Genomic DNA, 24154 nt, shown 5'->3' with positions numbered 1-24154 from the left:
AGCGAGTGGGCGGTATCATTTTTTTGAATGTTTGAATCAGATCGCCGCGTAGTCTTCTTTGTTCAAGACTGAATAGATTCAATTATTTTAGCCTGTCTGCATACGACATGCCCTTTAAACCCGGGATAATTCTGGTTGCTCTTCTTTGCACTCTTTCTAGAGCAGCAATATCCTTTTTGTAACAAGGTGACCAGAACTGAACACAATATTCTAGGTGAGGTCTTACCAATGCATTGTAAAGTTTTAACATTACTTCCCGTGTCTCTCTCTTGTATCCACCCCTCCTTTTTAGCCCGAATCGCAAGTACTAATACCTCACAATATTACCAAGGTATATAAGGTAAATCATGATTTTTATATTATTAGTGGTTGTTTTTTCAACAGTTCCTGTAATTTGTTAGTGTGACAGGTAAAACAAATTGGGTGAGAAATGGACGTAACATTGGCAAAAAAAAATTAATTATAAAGAAACAGACATCCAAATTTGACGATTGTTTTTATTGTTTGGGACAGCTGTATTTTTTGTCACTGAGTCTGCATAGCACTGACTTTGTTAAATAAATGACAATAGTACCTGTGCTTATGTTGATATTTAACAGATGTTTTCACAAACATAAGCAAGTATTTTAAAAGAAAAAAAAAGTGTTGTTCCCCCCCCCCAAAAAAAGAAACATTTTGAGAATCAGTGCATTATTTATTGTAATCAAAATAATAAAATGGCCTAATAAAATTGCCAGTCGTTCATTTGAATTTCTTTCTTAGTACATTTAGTATTTACATAATTGTATTATTACTTGTACTGTGATTCCTTAAATGTATTTTTGTTTACAACTGTAAGTCGCCCTGGATAATGGCATCTGCTAAGAAATAAATAATAATAATAATAATAATAATAAGAATAATAATATAGCAGAACATTAACCTGGATGTTTTTTTTTTTACTTTGTCATGTTATATTTCTAGTTGTCAAATCAATTATGTTGTATATTTTAATTGGCCCCTGAAGGAGTTCAAACAGATTTCTCATGGCGGAATTCTAAATTAGACAAGTCCAAAGCCGGTGTCCACAGTATGTATACAGGAAAGAAGATCCTCCTCAAATGATGAGTAGTGAAAGTCGTGTCTGGGTAATTTAATGGTTTCGAAACAGGTGGATGCTTTGGGCAGTTTGGTATCTGTGACCTCAACAGACAGCTCCTTCGGGAGGACCTCCCATCCAACCCAGAATCTGAGGAGATCAATCAGCGCTCTTGGTGATGCTACAAAAGTGAAAAATAAATAAATGCCTCTTTTCAAATTTCACAGGGTCTTGAGTACTGTCAAGTCAGCTTTTTGAAAAGTAACAAATATTTTTACTTTTGTTGATTATAATGTGCTACGTATTATCTACCTATGTACATATAATACTTGCATATAAAAGACATGAAGGCTGTATTTGTGCTCTGAGTCGTAAAAAAAAAAAATCATACTAGCACAGTAGTGACATCAAAATGTTATTCGTCTACAAGATTATTCTTATTCATTACATTCCCTTTCAGTGTGAACATTAGCTTATGTATTCTTTGTATAGGAATATTACATATGAAGTGGTGGCAAATGCTGTTTTGAGTGATGAAGAATAAGAAGTTGTCCCTTCTCGTATAAGGTAAGAATGAGTTGGGTGGTTAAAATAAAATTATACACGGCGATGATTAATAGATTAAATTATACCGTTTCAATGAATGTCCTGAAGAAGCCTGTGATACGGCATTTAGTCTGAAGAGAACAGTCATCATCATCATCATCATCATCATCATCATCATCATCATCATCTTCCGCCACATTCAGTGTGGCCAGGTGATTCTTTCAAGGATCATCTTGAGGAAAAAAAGAATGAATAGATAAATGAATGCACGGCTGGGGATCTCTTGCTGAACCTTATTGGCCATTTTTGTTCAATTCCAATATTGAAATTGCTCAATAACAAGCTTCATCTCAAAGCTCTATACAAGCTGGGTTTTATGTTGTAGACCAAAACATACTAGTATATGAGCTTCACAGTTACACCAAAAAATATATAAACTTCAGAATTAGAAATATAACTAGCAAATCACATTATCAAAACACTGAAACAGTAACACACTGCCACAGGCATTCAAAACTTAATTAGGGAACAACATGTAATAAAATGTAACACACCTGGGGGGTGTATAGTGTGTCAGAGGCCCTTGGAAACATCAGTGGAATAATATCACTTCTTTCCTTCAGGAGAGGCCAGACCAATGTCTCTTTCAGTCCTTTCCTCAGCTGTTTAACCTGTCGAGTTGTTCTTACAATAACCTACCACAAATAAGAAGAATGTAGCATAGAGTAAAAAGCAAACTAAAGAATGTACCCAATTTAAAATGCATAACTGTAGGTCAGGGGTGGTCAAACAGCCCTGTGGACTCCCATCCCCAGCCGGCAAAGGAACAACAGGATCGAACCAGCAACCTCAGAGTGGTAAAGCGCACCGTGCATTCCTAGTGGAGGCCTTTACCGAATGCGCCACTCAGGAACCCAATCCAGCGGATTTTATAGGTCACTTTTCATTATCAATGTCTAAAACACATGGAAGAATTTAATGTGACGAATTAAGCAGGTGAATTTGTTAAATGAAGTCCTTTAGTGATCGTTTCAATTAAAAATTCCCTCAAGACCTCAATCACAACAGTTTCCCTTTTATTGAACACATTTGCTGAATAGGGGCTCTCCATGACTGGGTTTGGCCACCCCTGCTGTAGGTTATCAATTAATTACAAAACTAACCAGTACAATGAGTAAACCTAACATGGATATGCACGAAACAAACCTACTTACAGCGTGAAGGAGGAGTTTGTCCATTAGCCAATGCCGATTTTCTTCTGCCATCCCTGGAAGATCCCAGCTTAATGCCAATTGCAGTATTATGCTTGTGTCTTCTTCACTGAGAACTGCTTTGGACTCCTTCTACAATAAAAACAAATACACACACCTTCAGTAACCACCCATCTTATGGAAAACAACACAAAGCACAGTAATGCAGATATTTCAACACTGTTCATATTCAAAGTAAGAAATGTATTAATATAAACGTATGCATTTACATATATGCAGATATCACAGAAATCAACCTGTCACACTCAATATTAGTTAATTATTAATGCATTAGATCATACGTCATTAGTTCCTTAGCTAATGCAACCCTTAGAATAGCTTGACTTTATTTTAATGTCATGAAAGACACTTGTATTAGTTGTTTAAGCCCAGAAAACTTAATCAGGCTTAGCTCCACATTCCATTCTTAGTTGTTCACATGGAACGGAGATCATCCCACTCTACATCAGTGATTTACACTTCAGTACATTTCAGTCTCCAGCCTACAACCTTGAATTTGGGACAATTCTGTTCAAAAGAGTGCTTGTTAGTAATTTTCAGAGGCACAGAAAATGAGAGAATACAGAACAGACAATAAAAGTTTCAGCCATTGAAATTATGCATACATTACTTACTAATTTGACAGTTTCGTGAACATCAATATCAGGACAATCGTGACTCTCCAGATTGGCGGTTTCTGGTGCACCTCCAAGCAACACATGGATAATTGCGGGACTCAATCCAGCTAAGCTTGGACCACTGTGCAGGAAAGAATGTCCAATCATTCGCCCAGCAACGTGAAACATGTCACTCTCGAGAAGGAACTCAGATGTGGAGGGAATTAAATGGTCAGGTTCTCCTTCAAACATTAAAAGTTCTGTCAGTGATTTCTAAGGAGGGAAGAAATCAAACATAAATAAGAATCAAATCACATTTTATTTTCTGCAAAAAATTGAACTCTGACGATGACAAAACATGCACTGCTCACTAAGTTCATACTGTCTAGGCGTTATTTCCACAATTGTAAACATTAAAGCACAGTGTGTAGATGCAAGACTAAACAATAATGGAAACAAACAATGATTTCTGTAGTACTCTTAGAATAAATAACCTGAACAGTGATGTCCTTGGCCAGTTAATTAACTAAAACCATTGCGCATGGGATGCCTCCACTATACAGTCTATCCTTATTCTGTTAGATTGGTGATGTATAAAAAGTAAAAATATGACCGATAAAGCATATAGATTTTTTCCACAAGCACGTGACGAATATTACAAATACATTGTGATCTGTAATATTCTTGAGCAAATTAATATAAACTGACATTTCTAAATAACATCATTTAAAAACCCTGTTTTATAGAAAGCAAGTTACGATGAAAACCAAACTGAAGCTTTGATATAATTGTGGAGAAAAAGAACCTGTTCACTCCTTCACCCACAGCTGCATCGCCGATGGAAAACTCAGAACATTAAAATATGAAACCATGATTAAAATCTTAAAAATAAAGAGAGTGAGTAAAATTCCATTCAAATACCTTCAAGTGTGCATTTTAAAGGACAGGCCCATTCTACTTTGGACATTTTATAAAATGACAAAATGTCCCTCTCTCTATTCTCCATGCGGTCTCGCAAATCCATTCTTAGATGGAGTGGTTTAGCAGTTCCATGCTGCTTCAATACAGCCTCCCTGAACAAATTTGCCATGATTTCACATTCTGAAAAGAAATAAAACATACCCATTGAAAAACAGAAAGGTGTCAGCTTATTTCATTCAACACATAAAATTAATTCAAATAATTTAATTCACAAACCGTCCTCAGTCTCTCTGCTGTCAACGAAGACTGCCCTGTCTACTCCTGCATCCCTATTGCTGTCTATTATTTCACTTGGTCTATCCGGAATACACTCCTGTAGCAGCTCATCAGAATTCAGCAGCACACAAGTTACTGTTGCAGTGGGCACCTCTGAACTCTGAGTCTCACCTACTCCTTCCACTACACTACTGTCTGTGCTCTGAAATGAAGGCCTTGAAGACAATACATTTTAAACCATAAGTTTCACATGAAGTAATTAACTAAGAAGACACAGCAAAACAAAGACAATTAAGGACAAATGATCACAAGCATATGCAGGACCAACACATTGTCAGATCACTGTGAGAATGTTCATCAAAAAGTTCCTTTGGTATATGACAACAGGTAATAAGAACTTGACATATGTATCCATGAAGTGCAGCAAAACAATGATTATAACCACGACTTAAATTATATTACATCAAAACACAGCCAATCAGCTTTTATTCATTTTGAAAACATTTAACGAGACCAATACATTTATTTTTGTAAGACTACATTAGCATAAACATTTCCTGAAAACCACTATACGCATATTTCATCATTTTACTGCAAATAAACCTTTCAAAATAGTTAATGTACTGTATTTAACAATGACCAATTACATTAACAAAAACACTATACCTGCTGCTACAGCCGTCACTGTGACTTTATTTCTGAGAAGGAAAAGTCTTTCTCACAAAAGAGGCACTTCATCAGGGGCCCAGTGGATAAGGACAGCCCAGGAACCTACTAAATGAATTGCAGCAGACACGTCATTCACTGCAAATGCAATGTTACACTACAGCTGAATGAACATGTGGAACCCTGAAAACCCACCAAAGAAGATGGATGAATAATAAGAATTTACCAGCACTAAGAAACAATCAAAGAAAAAAACAATAAGCTCTTACCTGATCCATATTAAGACCTCTTTGTAGCGGCCTTACATAGATAATGACAGAGCCAAATTTGGGTTTCTGGGTCCCTTAAATATTTTGCTGAGTACCCCTCATTAGGGCAAGGAATAACAGCCAAGATCTGGCTTCTCATAGATCCTGAAATCTTCATTAGTTAAAATCCACCACCCTCACTCAGTGTGGGATAAGATTCGAATAACTGTCTTCTGAATCCTTCACAACTGCTGTCACAACCTTGACATAAAACAGAACACAAATGTAATAAATGTGAATCTAGCGAACATCTTAAACACTGATACACAACCTTGTATTTTGCTGCTACTAAAGCAGCATAGGTGTTTTATTGGTTTTATTTTTGTATAGCATCTGTAAGCAAAACACAAAGCCGAACGGATCACTAACTGCAAAACAATCCCAAACTAAATTCCAGACATTTACTTAGGAGTAGCATCTAAAAGGATTTTGGGAGCTTTATGATAGTAATAGTGGTTGATGACATTTCAGTAGCATAGAACAGTGGTTTAATAAAAAGTCTAAAACATCGAAGGTACAGGTTACACCGCATTAAGCTCTACATCGCGTTTTTTTTTGTTATAGAGCTTCTCGGTCCGTGTACATTCCGGCCAATCGTTTTTGCATTCTAAATCGGAAATCGGAAAGCCAGAAAACGACTCGTTTTTCTATTTCAGTTTTTCATAAAAACAAAAATCGACCCGTTTTTCATTTTCCAATTTCTGAGTTTAAAATACAAAAACTGATTCAGACTTGTTTTCCCATTTTTCATATTGCTTTTAGTAACGAAGTATTCGAAATGGAATAATCTAATACAAAAATAAATAACAGACTGCAGGGACGGAAAATGAAATCAATCTCCAAGAGTCGGTGATACAGAAGGTAGTCTTTATTCAAGCAGATATCTGGAGAGACAATACTTCGCAGAAAATATGTTAATGCTTCTCTAACAGGGACACACTTAAACAATGATAGATATACTAACGTATCGGAAGAGGGCCAGACCTATTCAACCAAGCGTGCCAGCCCCCTTTAGTGATCCTATGGCAAGCTCAAGATGCTAACATGTCCTCTCTCCCTGCGGTTTGCAGCTCTTACAAAAGACGGAACTGCGATACAGTGCAAAACTGTAAACAGAATTCACCCCCACCCTTCTCCGTATTCTGTTACAAAAGAACCCCCCACTGCAGCATGAAAACACTCCACAACATTTAATATCTTAAAAATTATGTAGCTCCTTCAAGACCTTTAAAAAAAGGTCAGACACGGCCAGCTCTCTGTGTCCCGCTGTTATGACGATGTAATAATTTCGCGCCTGTGCTTATTGTCGTGGAAGTGTTCTGTTTACCAACATTATTTATTTATTAATTTAGCAGTTGTTACAAAGTACTGTATTACAATACAGCCGTAGGGCTACACTAAGTTAATATAATAATCATCCTTGTATCACTCAGGTACAGTGCATTATAATAATACTAAAAATAATAAGCCTTCACATAAAGGGAAAAAAATCCAGGTAAGGTTCTTCATATTTATATCCTGCTTTATAAATTAACTTTATAAACTTAACTGGATTATATTATCACAGCACATTTGTCCAGGACGCTCACGTATGTTTAGAGCTCCCCTTTCACGGATACCCAATTTGTTTCATTTGGGGGGTGCATCGCCAGCCATAGATATAAATGTACTGATGCAGAAAACGGCATTATTATTTATTTCTTAGCAGACACCCTTATCCAGGGAGACTTACAATTGTTACAAGATATCACATTATTTTACCCATGTATACAGTTGGGTTTTTACTGGAATAATCTTGGTAAAGTACCTTGCTCAAGGGTACAGCAGCAGTGTCCCCCACCTGGGATTGAACCCACGACCCTCCAATCAAGAGTCCAGAGCACTAACCACACTACGCTACACTGCTGCCATAACAACGAGACACATTCGATACGAGTAGAGCACGCATTAGTACTTTTTTTTTTTTTAATTGTCTATTATTTAATTTTGTATTACAGATCATTCCATTTCGAATACTTCGTTAAAGCAATATGAAAAATGGGAAACAAGCCTGAATCAGTTTTTGTATTTAAACTCAGAAATTGGAAAATGAAAAACGGGTCGATTTTTGTTTTTATGAAAAACCGAAATAGAAAAAGTCGTTTTCTGGTTTTCTGATTTCCGATTTAGAATGCAAAAACGATTAGCCGGAATGTACACGGACCCTTCTCATTGGGTTTATTTGTATCTGCTTTTAGAATCGTGATATATACTGAGCATCGAAAGAAACTTTAGATACAATTCACTAGAATGACACATTCTGTTTTACAGCAGGTGCAGTAAGATTGTAATGTGCTGTTTAACAATTGACATTGTACTGTATGGTTATGGGGGGACAGGGGGTACTGTGAAATTCACAGGCTAGTAGTACTAGCGTGTGGCCACCTTTGCTGAGCAGCAGGCATTTTGTCATCATGTCCATCATATACCTCGTTTTTTGTTTGTTTTTTTTCGAATGAAATGTGTAATAATACTGATCAGTTTCTTGTGATGCTCAGTATATGTACTATTAAATAACGCGTTTTAATTTTGACAGAATATTTGCATAAACGTACCTTGAAAGGTGGTTCTACATTCAGTTCGTCTTTCTGCTGAGTCTAGTCGGCTCCGTGGAGTCGGGTTTCCTTCAGACAGCAGAAGTTGGGAGTGTAAGTGACACCAACACGGCGCTGGAGTGGGAACGCTCGTCTTCTTTTTGAAGGCGATCCTCTGTACGGGGCGGAAATCCTTGAAACCGGCTAAAAATAGAGAGGGACAAAAAAATAGAAACGGAAAACGAATACCTTGGGGTTGAGCAATACTGTTGGGTGGAAACCGCGCTGCAGGGTTGGATCATATTTGCATACCCATAATGCACTTTGGCAGAATCTAATTTCCTCTTATGAAATGTATGCTTTTAAAATATCATATTTAAATCTAAATGTCAACATACAGTACTTGTATGCTGTTTTGGCTGTTTTTCTCAAGACGTAGACGTTAAAATGCTCGTTTAAAAAACAACTAACCGTCCCTTGTTACAATAACAATATGAGTAGGTTGTCTACTGCACGTTGATATTAGCATACTCTGGTTTCTCTTCAGATCGCATAAATCTTTCGCCTTTTACTAAAGATTTGTAACATACCTTCCTGTCCAGGGCCTGGATGTTCTTGATAGTTTGCGTGAGCCCCTGCACTCGGGTGAGCTGCACAACGTCCGGGACCCCCTTACCTCCCTTCTTGTCGGCTTTACTCAGAGTGGCTCGCTTTACCCTCTCCATCTTGCTGCCCCAGATAAAGCGGTGGATAATGCGGTCCACCACTTTTTTGGTGGTCCTGTCTGGGGGAAAGATTTTTCCTACATAAGAGAGGATGGGGAACAGTATAGACTTGGTTATTAATACTCTACCCGTCATTGTTAAGGATCTTGTGCTCCATCCGCCAATCTTTTTACGGACCTGGTTAATGGCCGCCGTCCAGCTCTGGGCCCCCGAGCTATTGTTCTCGAAAATGAGGCCCAGAATCTTGATTTTGTCCTTTTTGACAGGGTACATGTCCGACAGTTCCCTATCTACCTGCCAATTTTTAGACACGTAGACTTCGCTCTTGGACTTATTAATCACTGCCCCGGTCGCCGTGCAGTACTTCTCAAGGATATTACTAATCCGAGGTACCGACGATGTGTTGGTGCAAATGAGTGACACATCGTCCATATATGCTGTTGTTTTGACCTGGACCCCGTTGGATCCAGGCAGCTGGAAACCAGTTATATTGGTATCCCTACGAATTGCCTGCAGGAGGGGTTCAATGCACACGACATATAGCAGTGGGGATAGTGGGCAACCCTGTCTGACCCCTGACTGGATAGATATTTTACCAGTCAGGTGCCTGTTCACCAAGACTCGGGTACTAATGTTTGTATATATGGTTTTAACCCACTCCCTAAGTCCAGGAGCGAATTTCATCTGGTCCATCACTTTGTACATATATTCATGGCTTACCCTATCGAACGCCTTCTCCTGGTCAAGGTTGAACAGGCAGAGGGGATGGTTCCGTTCTCTAGAATAAGCCAGAATGTCCCTTGTTAACATTAAAATATCCGTGATGGACCTCCCTGGGACGCCACAAGCCTGGTCAGGGCCAATGACCAAAGGGAGGTGTACTTGTAGCCGGAGCATCAGAGCTTTGGCTAGTATCTTGTAATCCACGCAAAGGAGGCTGATTGGGCGCCAATTCCGTAGATCTTTAACTTCCCCTTTCTTATGAAGGAGAGTAATTACACTCTCCCGCATAGAAGGGCCCAACCGCTTCTCCCTGTAGACCGCTCTGTAGACCTCCGCTAAATGGACTTTTAGCGTGTCCCAAAAAAGATGGTAATACTCACCCGGGATGCCATCTGGACCTGGCGTCTTACCGGTGTTCATGGTCTTAACCGCCTGGGTGAGCTCCTCCAGCGTGAGTTCTGGGTCCTTCTCCTCCTCCTCCTCGTCCCGCACTGAGTCAGGCTCCAACTGGCTCAGGAACCACTCTATCAGGGTGTCATCTGTAGCTTTGATGTTATACAGGTCCCTATAGAAGTTCTCTACCACTTTTTTCACTCCCTCACTATCCTCTACTATCCTCCCCCTGCTGTCGAGCATGGAGGACATCAAGTGCCGCTTCTCCCTCGTTTTCTGGAAGAAGAAGCGAGTACACTTTTCGTCTTCCTCCATTTTTTGCACTTTTGCATGGTGCATGACCTTTCGTTGTTCCTCCCTACAAAGCACTGAAAGATCTAGCTTGGTCTGGGCTATCTCGTCGCTTACAGGGAACCCCCGAAGCTGAAGCAGGCTCAGACGCTGGAGGGCAGCATTCAGGTATTTATATTTGGCCCTCCTTTCTTTTGCTTTCCTCTTGCCTGCTGCTATGAAATAACCCTTAGTTCTCATTTTGACCATCTCCCACCACTCTATAGGGGAGTTGAATAGGTCACGCAAAGTGGTCCACTCAACAAGCCTGCTCTTATAGGCTGCAGCTATGGAGGGGTCATCGAGTAAGGAGGTGTTTAATTTCCAGACCCCTGACCCCATCTGGGAGGTCTGAGGGACCTGCAATGTTACCTGCAGGAGCCTATGGTCAGAGAAGAAGACGGCCTGGGTGTCTACTGCCGTCTTCGTAAGGGAGCTGGTATGCAGGACGAGATCTATACGGGAGAAGGAGGTCCCAGATGAGCTCACCCAGGTAAAGGGAGGCACCAGGTCCTTACCTGCATCACACAGGGAGAAATCAGATATTACGGAGGACAAAACTCTACTAGAGCGGTCGTTGCGTGGCCTGCTCCGGTCTACGTCCCTCAGAGCACAATTGAAGTCACCTGACACGATGACGGGTACGTTCCCCAGCAGGAGTGGACGCAGCTGTGGAAAAAATTGAACTCTTTCGTTTTGGTTAGTGGGTGCGTAGACATTGACCAGTCTGAGGGGAGTGTTGTTGTATGTCACATCCACGCTCAGAATTCTACCAGGTTCTACCTCCCTGCTGCTGCGGGAGGTAATAAATGGGTTTTTAAACAGGATACCTACTCCGTCGGCTCTGGCTATGTTGGAGCCCGACCAGAAGGAGTCCCCCAGGGTCCAACTCTCCTTCAGGTCCCTATAATCAGGGCTCGACGAAATACCACACTCCTGCAGAAAGATGAGATCTGCTTTCAAGTTAGCTAGATAGTTTAGTACATCAAATCTTTTTTGTGTCTCCCTGATGCTCCTGACATTAACAGACACACATATCAGGGCCATCAGGGTAGCTAACAAGAAAAGGAGTCGCTGCGTCCACCCCATAGCGACTATGATTGGGAGGTCGGGACACTCTTCCTACTCTTAGCTCTACGCTTGCTTCGAGGGGGCTTGGGCTTATTTGCAACTCCCATCAACCCTGAGAAGGTACTCACTGCTGCCTCGTCCAAGAAGGCACCGTCTTTATATGCACAGTACGTGGAGTTGTTGGGGCTATTCAACTCCCCACAAGGTAAGTCTGGTGGAACTTGCTCAGGGCCCCTCGGAACGTGTGGGTCAGCTTTGTCCTGGGGGGGGGTTATGACAGACAGCATTCTTTGGCTGTTACCGTCTGTTGAATTGGAGCTGTTAGCAGACTTCTGGCTTACCGCGTCCAGGGGTATTCCCATGTCCTCCAGTGCTGTATCTAGGAGGACCTCTAGGGGGCCCCTGGTTTTGCCCATACAAGGGAGGGGGTCAAGGATGCTTTGAAGGGAGGCCCTTCGCTTGAAGAGGGTCATTGCTACCGAGGTACTGCTGGTCAGGGAAGGTGTTGACCCCGACCTCTCCCTCGGTGCATTAGTGAACACCTCTTCTGCGAGGTGTGCTAGGGTTTGTGCCAACGACTGGGAAGGCTGGCTGGGGATGCCCTGGCTGGCTGCTACCTGCCCACTAGGCGGCAGTGTAGCCGTCCCACTCGCCTCCGTCTCTGCCTGCGAGGGCAAGACTGGGGACTTTGTGTGGACATTAGCTGGTTTTGGATCTATGGGGGCCACCTGCAACTTGCTGTCTTTGATCCTGATCTTCTTTCTTTTCCCCCCCTCGTCTCTACCCTTTCTTTTCCCCACCCTCTGCTGGTTCTTCACTCCCTTCCCCTCCTTCTCACTCTCACTTTCACTGTCGCTTTCGCTTTCCTCCCCCACGGACTCAATCCTTATGGCGTCATAACGAGAGCCGAGGGGGAGTGCTGGCGCTGAGAGGGCCCTACTCAGGCCAACCCAGGAGACTAGGAGGCACAATGCGGTGCGCTTCACAAGGACCCAGCAAGAGGAAACGGAACCAGGACTGACGAGACTGGAGTTCAGCCGGACCATTCTTCAGAGGGGTATGGGTTTTTCCCCTTCTGACTTGAATTGTTTGGTGAAATTGCCAGGGCTTAAGGAAGTGTTTGAGGTCAGTTTTAGGAACCCCCAAAAGTTACAAGAAATGTGGTCCTTTTGGGGGGAGAATAAATATCTCGCTCCATACAAAGAATTTTGTGTGGATGCACTGACAGACAGAGAAATGAAAGTTGTTACTGTCCAATTTTTCAATGAGGCTGTTAGCGACTATGATATTACAACATGGCTTAACCGCTATGGGAGGGTGTCATCAGAAGGGAGGAAAATTACAGATGAAGATGGGGTTTGGACAGGAGCCAGAAAGTGGCTGGTACGCCTTAATGTTGATCCATCGGGCATTGGAGGCGTCCGCCACATTCCAAACTCCATAGTGTTAGGGCCCAACAGAGGGCTGGTATTCTATAATGGGATGCCAAAACTCTGCAGGAAATGTGGGGAATTAGGACACCTGGCGGCCGCATGTACTGTAGTCAAGTGCAGGAACTGCGGCGCCCCCCACGAGACCAGCCACTGCAGAGAAGAGAGGCAGTGCAATTTGTGTGGAAAGAAGGGGCACCTGTTTAAGGACTGCCCCTCTTCCTATGCCAACATGGCCAGAGCCAGCAAGGCAAATACGAACAAGCCTAGGCCTGAGCAGGAAGAGGGAGCAAGTAACAAAGATCAGTCCACATCACCACCAACAGTATCCAAGACCCAGACTCCAGCACCACCATCATCACCAGCACCCCCCTCACCCCCCCGCCCCCGAGACATGTCCCGTTTTACGAGGACCCCTTCCCCCAGCCCAGAGAGAGAGTACAACAGCTACTCCACTAGCTCCTCCAGTAGCTCCTCTGATGCAGAACACGAGGCAGGGAGGGAGCCCGGACCCAGCAGCGGCCCCCCCCTGAGTAGGGCCCTCTCAGCGCCAGCACTCCCCCTCGGCTCTCGTTATGACGCCATAAGGATTGAGTCCGTGGGGGAGGAAAGCGAAAGCGACAGTGAAAGTGAGAGTGAGAAGGAGGGGAAGGGAGTGAAGAACCAGCAGAGGGTGGGGAAAAGAAAGGGTAGAGACGAGGGGGGGAAAAGAAAGAAGATCAGGATCAAAGACAGCAAGTTGCAGGTGGCCCCCATAGATCCAAAACCAGCTAATGTCCACACAAAGTCCCCAGTCTTGCCCTCGCAGGCAGAGACGGAGGCGAGTGGGACGGCCACACTGCCGCCTAGTGGGCAGGTAGCAGCCAGCCAGGGCATCCCCAGCCAGCCTTCCCAGTCGTTGGCACAAACCCTAGCACACCTCGCAGAAGAGGTGTTCACTAATGCACCGAGGGAGAGGTCGGGGTCAACACCTTCCCTGACCAGCAGTACCTCGGTAGCAATGACCCTCTTCAAGCGAAGGGCCTCCCTTCAAAGCATCCTTGACCCCCTCCCTTGTATGGGCAAAACCAGGGGCCCCCTAGAGGTCCTCCTAGATACAGCACTGGAGGACATGGGAATACCCCTGGACGCGGTAAGCCAGAAGTCTGCTAACAGCTCCAATTCAACAGACGGTAACAGCCAAAGAATGCTGTCTGTCATAACCCCCCCCCAGGACAAAGCTGACCCACACGTTCCGAGGGGCCCTGAGCAAGTTCCACCAGACTTACCTTGTGGGGAGTTGAATAGCCCCAACAACTCCACGTACTGTGCATATAAAGACGGTGCCTTCTTGGACGAGGCAGCAGTGAGTACCTTCTCAGGGGTGATGGGAGTTGCAAATAAGCCCAAGCCCCCTCGAAGCAAGCGTAGAGCTAAGAGTAGGAAGAGTGTCCCGACCTCCCAATCATAGTCGCTATGGGGTGGACGCAGCGACTCCTTTTCTTGTTAGCTACCCTGATGGCCCTGATATGTGTGTCTGTTAATGTCAGGAGCATCAGGGAGACACAAAAAAGATTTGATGTACTAAACTATCTAGCTAACTTGAAAGCAGATCTCATCTTTCTGCAGGAGTGTGGTATTTCGTCGAGCCCTGATTATAGGGACCTGAAGGAGAGTTGGACCCTGGGGGACTCCTTCTGGTCGGGCTCCAACATAGCCAGAGCCGACGGAGTAGGTATCCTGTTTAAAAACCCATTTATTACCTCCCGCAGCAGCAGGGAGGTAGAACCTGGTAGAATTCTGAGCGTGGATGTGACATACAACAACACTCCCCTCAGACTGGTCAATGTCTACGCACCCACTAACCAAAACGAAAGAGTTCAATTTTTTCCACAGCTGCGTCCACTCCTGCTGGGGAACGTACCCGTCATCGTGTCAGGTGACTTCAATTGTGCTCTGAGGGACGTAGACCGGAGCAGGCCACGCAACGACCGCTCTAGTAGAGTTTTGTCCTCCGTAATATCTGATTTCTCCCTGTGTGATGCAGGTAAGGACCTGGTGCCTCCCTTTACCTGGGTGAGCTCATCTGGGACCTCCTTCTCCCGTATAGATCTCGTCCTGCATACCAGCTCCCTTACGAAGACGGCAGTAGACACCCAGGCCGTCTTCTTCTCTGACCATAGGCTCCTGCAGGTAACATTGCAGGTCCCTCAGACCTCCCAGATGGGGTCAGGGGTCTGGAAATTAAACACCTCCTTACTCGATGACCCCTCCATAGCTGCAGCCTATAAGAGCAGGCTTGTTGAGTGGACCACTTTGCGTGACCTATTCAACTCCCCTATAGAGTGGTGGGAGATGGTCAAAATGAGAACTAAGGGTTATTTCATAGCAGCAGGCAAGAGGAAAGCAAAAGAAAGGAGGGCCAAATATAAATACCTGAATGCTGCCCTCCAGCGTCTGAGCCTGCTTCAGCTTCGGGGGTTCCCTGTAAGCGACGAGATAGCCCAGACCAAGCTAGATCTTTCAGTGCTTTGTAGGGAGGAACAACGAAAGGTCATGCACAATGCAAAAGTGCAAAAAATGGAGGAAGACGAAAAGTGTACTCGCTTCTTCTTCCAGAAAACGAGGGAGAAGCGGCACTTGATGTCCTCCATGCTCGACAGCAGGGGGAGGATAGTAGAGGATAGTGAGGGAGTGAAAAAAGTGGTAGAGAACTTCTATAGGGACCTGTATAACATCAAAGCTACAGATGACACCCTGATAGAGTGGTTCCTGAGCCAGTTGGAGCCTGACTCAGTGCGGGACGAGGAGGAGGAGGAGAAGGACCCAGAACTCACGCTGGAGGAGCTCACCCAGGCGGTTAAGACCATGAACACTGGTAAGACGCCAGGTCCAGATGGCATCCCGGGTGAGTATTACCATCTTTTTTGGGACACGCTAAAAGTCCATTTAGCGGAGGTCTACAGAGCGGTCTACAGGGAGAAGCGGTTGGGCCCTTCTATGCGGGAGAGTGTAATTACTCTCCTTCATAAGAAAGGGGAAGTTAAAGATCTACGGAATTGGCGCCCAATCAGCCTCCTTTGCGTGGATTACAAGATACTAGCCAAAGCTCTGATGCTCCGGCTACAAGTACACCTCCCTTTGGTCATTGGCCCCGACCAGGCTTGTGGCGTCCCAGGGAGGTCCATCACGGATATTTTAATGTTAACAAGGGACATTCTGGCTTATTCTAGAGAACGGAACCATCCCCTCTGCCTGTTCAACCTTGACCAGGAGAAGGCGTTCGATAGGGTAAGCCATGAATATATGTACAAAGTGATGGACCAGATGAAATTCGCTCCTGGACTTAGGGAGTGGGTTAAAACCATATATACAAACATTAGTACCCGAGTCTTGGTGAACAGGCACCTGACTGGTAAAATATCTATCCAGTCAGGGGTCAGACAGGGTTGCCCACTATCCCCACTGCTATATGTCGTGTGCATTGAACCCCTCCTGCAGGCAATTCGTAGGGATACCAATATAACTGGTTTCCAGCTGCCTGGATCCAACGGGGTCCAGGTCAAAACAACAGCATATATGGACGATGTGTCACTCATTTGCACCAACACATCGTCGGTACCTCGGATTAGTAATATCCTTGAGAAGTACTGCACGGCGACCGGGGCAGTGATTAATAAGTCCAAGAGCGAAGTCTACGTGTCTAAAAATTGGCAGGTAGATAGGGAACTGTCGGACATGTACCCTGTCAAAAAGGACAAAATCAAGATTCTGGGCCTCATTTTCGAGAACAATAGCTCGGGGGCCCAGAGCTGGACGGCGGCCATTAACCAGGTCCGTAAAAAGATTGGCGGATGGAGCACAAGATCCTTAACAATGACGGGTAGAGTATTAATAACCAAGTCTATACTGTTCCCCATCCTCTCTTATGTAGGAAAAATCTTTCCCCCAGACAGGACCACCAAAAAAGTGGTGGACCGCATTATCCACCGCTTTATCTGGGGCAGCAAGATGGAGAGGGTAAAGCGAGCCACTCTGAGTAAAGCCGACAAGAAGGGAGGTAAGGGGGTCCCGGACGTTGTGCAGCTCACCCGAGTGCAGGGGCTCACGCAAACTATCAAGAACATCCAGGCCCTGGACAGGAAGGTATGTTACATGAATCGTTTCTATTTTGCCACCTGTCTCAGGGCCTTGGGCCTCTGCACTATTGATAACACCGTGCCGTACTCCTGGGACCCCCCATTGTATTATAGAACCTTAAGGGACACTATATATAAATTGGGCTTAGATAAAGCAAAATTGGCCTCCTGGGAATACAAGGCTGTAACTAAATATCTTGCCGGTTCCCAGGAAATTGAAAAAGTAGCTACTTTCTCCCTCACCCAAAGCCAAAAAATCTGGGAGAATGTGTCTCACAGCTGCCTCAGTAATGTCCAGAAGGATATAGCATGGAACACCGTCCACAGTGCACTCCCCACTCGAGCGTTCATGTTCAGGAGGGGACTAGCCCAAGTAGAAACATGCCCCTATGCAAAGTGCCGCAAGAGAGAAACACCAGCCCATATCTTCTGGGAGTGTGATGTGGCTGGCAGTGTCTGGCTCTCTGTCTCTGTCTTCCTAAACAGGTTTGCTGACACGGCCAAGATGACCGCTGAGACTGTGCTCTATGGGCCTGCGGGAGGAATCGATACCAGCACAGCTAAGTGCGTTTGGCGTGTCATCAATGTTGTCAAGCAGATCCTGTGGGAAGGCCGTAACGTCTGTGTCTATCACAAGCAGGAGCTAGACACTATCACCACGACCAGAAGGGCACAAACTCTTATCAAGGACTTTGTAATTCTGGACATCCGGACCCTCGGGAAGGACAAGGCCTGCGCGGAGTGGAGGATCGCCGGACTTCAGGACGTGAAGATGGAATAAAGGAAAAAACTGGAACCGCTAGCTCCTAGGAGCGGGACTACGGGGCACCGCTAAGCCTTTTATTTATTTTGTCATGCCAGCATTCCGCCCTTTTTAGCTGGCATGACCGTTTTTTCAACGGTGCCCTGGTTTTATGTAGTCTTTTTGTTTCAGTTTTACGGACTTTTATTTGATCTACGTTGAATGTTTTATTTGATTTTGTTTTGTTTTGTTTTATGTATCTTTAAGATTTTTAATGTAAACTATTAAAAGTTACATTTTAAGTGTTTTAAAATTTTAGAATTTTAACTCACTGTTTTATACACTGTCCCTTTTCCCCTGTCCCTGTTTTAGATCTAGTTTTATGTTCACTTTTGAACCTTTTTAGAGAGCACTCCCCGGCCCTCACAAGCACTGGTTTTTTATAGATGGTTCTTTTTTTCCAGTCACTTTTAAAACAGCACAGGTTTTTTTCATGTTGATTTTAATCTGTGTCTGTTTTAACCATGTACAAAGCACAATTGTCTTGGTGTTTTTAAATGTATTTTAAATGCTTTTAAAACAAAATGTATGTCTGTATGCATGAATGTCATCTTTAAAAGAAATGTAAAATGAATGAAAAAACGAATGGGTGTAAATGTAAAAAATGTAAAATCTCAATAAAAGAGTATTTTACTAAAGATTTCCGTGGAGAGGAACATTTATGAGTTTCAACTAATTTTTTGATGCCCTGCTTTGGCGGGGCTTCCTTTTGTTGTGTAATAATAGAATTGCAGTATGTACTGCTAGTACGGTAAATGGGCGCTGTTGTTCATACCAGTACCAGTGTTATACACGGTCACTGTTTTCCCGCTCCCTTTGGTTTAGTTTTCAGCTCAATACATTAAGTTTAAGCACAGATCTGCACAACAGCGCCATGTTGCGACGGCAGCAGTATTACATCTGTAGTGGTTTCTCAAAGAGCCAGCTGCCCTTACATTTATATTTTAATATATATTTTTTTACTGATGATGAAACTCTTTAATATGCTTAGGGTCTCTCTGTTTGTCAATAACCCAGGTTATTGTTTCGGAGGGACTCGAACATGGTCAAAAGAAAAATACACACACACACTCTTTTTCTCATTTGCACCAACACATCGTCGGTACCTCGGATTAGTAATATCCTTGAGAAGTACTGCACGGCGACCGGGGCAGTGATTAATAAGTCCAAGAGCGAAGTCTACGTGTCTAAAAATTGGCAGGTAGATAGGGAACTGTCGGACATGTACCCTGTCAAAAAGGACAAAATCAAGATTCTGGGCCTCATTTTCGAGAACAATAGCTCGGGGGCCCAGAGCTGGACGGCGGCCATTAACCAGGTCCGTAAAAAGATTGGCGGATGGAGCACAAGATCCTTAACAATGACGGGTAGAGTATTAATAACCAAGTCTATACTGTTCCCCATCCTCTCTTATGTAGGAAAAATCTTTCCCCCAGACAGGACCACCAAAAAAGTGGTGGACCGCATTATCCACCGCTTTATCTGGGGCAGCAAGATGGAGAGGGTAAAGCGAGCCACCCTGAGTAAAGCCGACAAGAAGGGAGGTAAGGGGGTCCCGGACGTTGTGCAGCTCACCCGAGTGCAGGGGCTCACGCAAACTATCAAGAACATCCAGGCCCTGGACAGGAAGGTATGTTACATGAATCGTTTCTATTTTGCCACCTGTCTCAGGGCCTTGGGCCTCTGCACTATTGATAACACCGTGCCGTACTCCTGGGACCCCCCATTGTATTATAGAACCTTAAGGGACACTATATATAAATTGGGCTTAGATAAAGCAAAATTGGCCTCCTGGGAATACAAGGCTGTAACTAAATATCTTGCCGGTTCCCAGGAAATTGAAAAAGTAGCTACTTTCTCCCTCACCCAAAGCCAAAAAATCTGGGAGAATGTGTCTCACAGCTGCCTCAGTAATGTCCAGAAGGATATAGCATGGAACACCGTCCACAGTGCACTCCCCACTCGAGCGTTCATGTTCAGGAGGGGACTAGCCCAAGTAGAAACATGCCCCTATGCAAAGTGCCGCAAGAGAGAAACACCAGCCCATATCTTCTGGGAGTGTGATGTGGCTGGCAGTGTCTGGCTCTCTGTCTCTGTCTTCCTAAACAGGTTTGCTGACACGGCCAAGATGACCGCTGAGACTGTGCTCTATGGGCCTGCGGGAGGAATCACTACCAGCACAGCTAAGTGCGTTTGGCGTGTCATCAATGTTGTCAAGCAGATCCTGTGGGAAGGCCGTAACGTCTGTGTCTATCACAAGCAGGAGCTAGACACTATCACCACGACCAGAAGGGCACAAACTCTTATCAAGGACTTTGTAATTCTGGACATCCGGACCCTCGGGAAGGACAAGGCCTGCGCGGAGTGGAGGATCGCCGGACTTCAGGACGTGAAGATGGAATAAAGGAAAAAACTGGAACCGCTAGCTCCTAGGAGCGGGACTACGGGGCACCGCTAAGCCTTTTATTTATTTTGTCATGCCAGCATTCCGCCCTTTTTAGCTGGCATGACCGTTTTTCAACGGTGCCCTGGTTTTATGTAGTCTTTTGTTTCAGTTTTATGGACTTTTATTTGATTTACGTTGAATGTTTTATTTGATTTTGTTTTGTTTTGTTTTATGTATCTTTAAGATTTTTAATGTAAACTATTAAAAGTTACATTTTAAGTGTTTTAAAATTTTAGAATTTTAACTCACTGTTTATACACTGTCCCTTTTCCCCTGTCCCTGTTTTAGATCTAGGTTTATGTTCACTTTTTTAGAGAGCACTCCCCGGCCCTCACAAGCACTGGTTTTTTATAGATGGTTCTTTTTTTCCAGTCACTTTTAAAACAGCACAGGTTTTTTTCATGTTGATTTTAATCTGTGTCTGTTTTAACCATGTACAAAGCACAATTGTCTTGGTGTTTTTAAATGTATTTTAAATGCTTTTAAAACAAAATGTATGTCTGTATGCATGAATGTCATCTTTAAAAGAAATGTAAAATGAATGAAAAAAAGAATGGGTGTAAATGTAAAAAATGTAAAATCTCAATAAAAGAGTATTTTACTAAAGATAATGTTAACAAGGGACATTCTGGCTTATTCTAGAGAACGGAACCATCCCCTCTGCCTGTTCAACCTTGACCAGGAGAAGGCGTTCGATAGGGTAAGCCATGAATATATGTACAAAGTGATGGACCAGATGAAATTCGCTCCTGGACTTAGGGAGTGGGTTAAAACCATATATACAAACATTAGTACCCGAGTCTTGGTGAACAGGCACCTGACTGGTAAAATATCTATCCAGTCAGGGGTCAGACAGGGTTGCCCACTATCCCCACTGCTATATGTCGTGTGCATTGAACCCCTCCTGCAGGCAATTCGTAGGGATACCAATATAACTGGTTTCCAGCTGCCTGGATCCAACGGGGTCCAGGTCAAAACAACAGCATATATGGACGATGTGTCACTCATTTGCACCAACACATCGTCGGTACCTCGGATTAGTAATATCCTTGAGAAGTACTGCACGGCGACCGGGGCAGTGATTAATAAGTCCAAGAGCGAAGTCTACGTGTCTAAAAATTGGCAGGTAGATAGGGAACTGTCGGACATGTACCCTGTCAAAAAGGACAAAATCAAGATTCTGGGCCTCATTTTCGAGAACAATAGCTCGGGGGCCCAGAGCTGGACGGCGGCCATTAACCAGGTCCGTAAAAAGATTGGCGGATGGAGCACAAGATCCTTAACAATGACGGGTAGAGTATTAATAACCAAGTCTATACTGTTCCCCATCCTCTCTTATGTAGGAAAAATCTTTCCCCCAGACAGGACCACCAAAAAAGTGGTGGACCGCATTATCCACCGCTTTATCTGGGGCAGCAAGATGGAGAGGGTAAAGCGAGCCACTCTGAGTAAAGCCGACAAGAAGGGAGGTAAGGGGGTCCCGGACGTTGTGCAGCTCACCCGAGTGCAGGGGCTCACGCAAACTATCAAGAACATCCAGGCCCTGGACAGGAAGGTATGTTACATGAATCGTTTCTATTTTGCCACCTGTCTCAGGGCCTTGGGCCTCTGCACTATTGATAACACCGTGCCGTACTCCTGGGACCCCCCATTGTATTATAGAACCTTAAGGGACACTATATATAAATTGGGCTTAGATAAAGCAAAATTGGCCTCCTGGGAATACAAGGCTGTAACTAAATATCTTGCCGGTTCCCAGGAAATTGAAAAAGTAGCTACTTTCTCCCTCACCCAAAGCCAAAAAATCTGGGAGAATGTGTCTCACAGCTGCCTCAGTAATGTCCAGAAGGATATAGCATGGAACACCGTCCACAGTGCACTCCCCACTCGAGCGTTCATGTTCAGGAGGGGACTAGCCCAAGTAGAAACATGCCCCTATGCAAAGTGCCGCAAGAGAGAAACACCAGCCCATATCTTCTGGGAGTGTGATGTGGCTGGCAGTGTCTGGCTCTCTGTCTCTGTCTTCCTAAACAGGTTTGCTGACACGGCCAAGATGACCGCTGAGACTGTGCTCTATGGGCCTGCGGGAGGAATCACTACCAGCACAGCTAAGTGCGTTTGGCGTGTCATCAATGTTGTCAAGCAGATCCTGTGGGAAGGCCGTAACGTCTGTGTCTATCACAAGCAGGAGCTAGACACTATCACCACGACCAGAAGGGCACAAACTCTTATCAAGGACTTTGTAATTCTGGACATCCGGACCCTCGGGAAGGACAAGGCCTGCGCGGAGTGGAGGATCGCCGGACTTCAGGACGTGAAGATGGAATAAAGGAAAAAACTGGAACCGCTAGCTCCTAGGAGCGGGACTACGGGGCACCGCTAAGCCTTTTATTTATTTTGTCATGCCAGCATTCCGCCCTTTTTAGCTGGCATGACCGTTTTTGAACGGTGCCCTGGTTTTATGTAGTCTTTTTGTTTCAGTTTTATGGATTTTGATTTGATTTATTTTGAATGTTTTATTTGATTTTTGTTTTGTTTTGTTTTATGTATCTAAAAGATTTTTAATGTTAACTATTAAAAGTTACATTTTAAGTGTTTTAAAATTTTAGAATTTTAACTCACTGTTTTATACACTGTCCCTTTTCCCCTGTCCCTGTTTTAGATCTAGTTTTATGTTCACTTTTGAACCTTTTTAGAGAGCACTCCCCGGCCCTCACAAGCACTGGTTTTTTATAGATGGTTCTTTTTTTCCAGTCACTTTTAAAACAGCACAGGTTTTTTTCATGTTGATTTTAATCTGTGTCTGTTTTAACCATGTACAAAGCACAATTGTCTTGGTGTTTTTAAATGTATTTTAAATGCTTTTAAAACAAAATGTATGTCTGTATGCATGAATGTCATCTTTAAAAGAAATGTAAAATGAATGAAAAAACGAATGGGTGTAAATGTAAAAAAATGTAAAATCTCAATAAAAGAGTATTTTACTAAAGATTTCCGTGGAGAGGAACATTTATGAGTTTCAACTAATTTTTTGATGCCCTGCTTTGGCGGGGCTTCCTTTTGTTGTGTAATAATAGAATTGCAGTATGTACTGCTAGTACGGTAAATGGGCGCTGTTGTTCATACCAGTACCAGTGTTATACACGGTCACTGTTTTCCCGCTCCCTTTGGTTTAGTTTTCAGCTCAATACATTAAGTTTAAGCACAGATCTGCACAACAGCGCCATGTTGCGACGGCAGCAGTATTACATCTGTAGTGGTTTCTCAAAGAGCCAGCTGCCCTTACATTTATATTTTAATATATATTTTTTTACTGATGATGAAACTCTTTAATATGCTTAGGGTCTCTCTGTTTGTCAATAACCCAGGTTATTGTTTCGGAGGGACTCGAACATGGTCAAAAGAAAAATACACACACACACTCTTTTTCTTTTCTATGTAAACTAGGGCACAACAGATGCCTTTTTAGGGGGTGGGCTATTTTTGACGGATATCCGGTTAATGTCGAAAAAGGGGGCGGGACATAATGGTCATAAATCACTCAAAAAGGTGTGGGGAAAGGGGCGTGGCTTAAGGGTCATAAATCACTCAACAGAATGGGGAAAGGTGCAGGCTTAAATGTCATAAATCATTCAAGGGTGTGGGAAAAGGGGCAGGCCCTAAGGATCATAAACCATTAAAAAGGCGTGGAAAGGGGTGGGGCTTATGGTCATAAATCAATCAATAGGTGCGGGGCTTGGGTTATAAATCAATCAAAAGATGTAAAGGGACGGAACGTAGGGTCATACATCTATCAAAAGGGACGGGGCTTAGAAAGTGACATTCGCTGTATCGCCTTTACTATAATAAATATTCCAGGCAATTTAAAAAAAAGCAACGGC

At 43.8% G+C, this 24154-nt stretch overlaps 1 long non-coding RNA gene across 4 annotated transcripts; it reads right to left on the bottom strand.

The window, feature by feature from the left end:
- Positions 1-483: 483 nt before the first annotated feature.
- Positions 484-8767, bottom strand: LOC117422762 (uncharacterized). Of its 4 annotated transcripts, none has more exons than XR_009309106.1 (8): positions 8257-8766; positions 5624-5863; positions 4413-5462; positions 3510-3764; positions 2839-2967; positions 2179-2319; positions 1711-1856; positions 484-1259 (listed from the first exon to the last, which is right to left on the bottom strand). It is a non-coding gene; the product is annotated as an uncharacterized LOC117422762 (long non-coding RNA). The 4 variants fall into 4 exon arrangements; XR_009309107.1 differs by having other exon boundaries at positions 4413-5459; XR_009309105.1 differs by having other exon boundaries at positions 4413-4592; positions 5355-5863; positions 8257-8756.
- Between the last annotated feature and the right edge of the window lie 15387 nt (positions 8768-24154).

This window comes from Acipenser ruthenus, chromosome 27 (genome assembly GCF_902713425.1).
Source record: "Acipenser ruthenus chromosome 27, fAciRut3.2 maternal haplotype, whole genome shotgun sequence".
Taxonomy (NCBI): domain Eukaryota; kingdom Metazoa; phylum Chordata; class Actinopteri; order Acipenseriformes; family Acipenseridae; genus Acipenser; species Acipenser ruthenus.
This window is presented reverse-complemented; position numbering and strand designations above follow the sequence as displayed.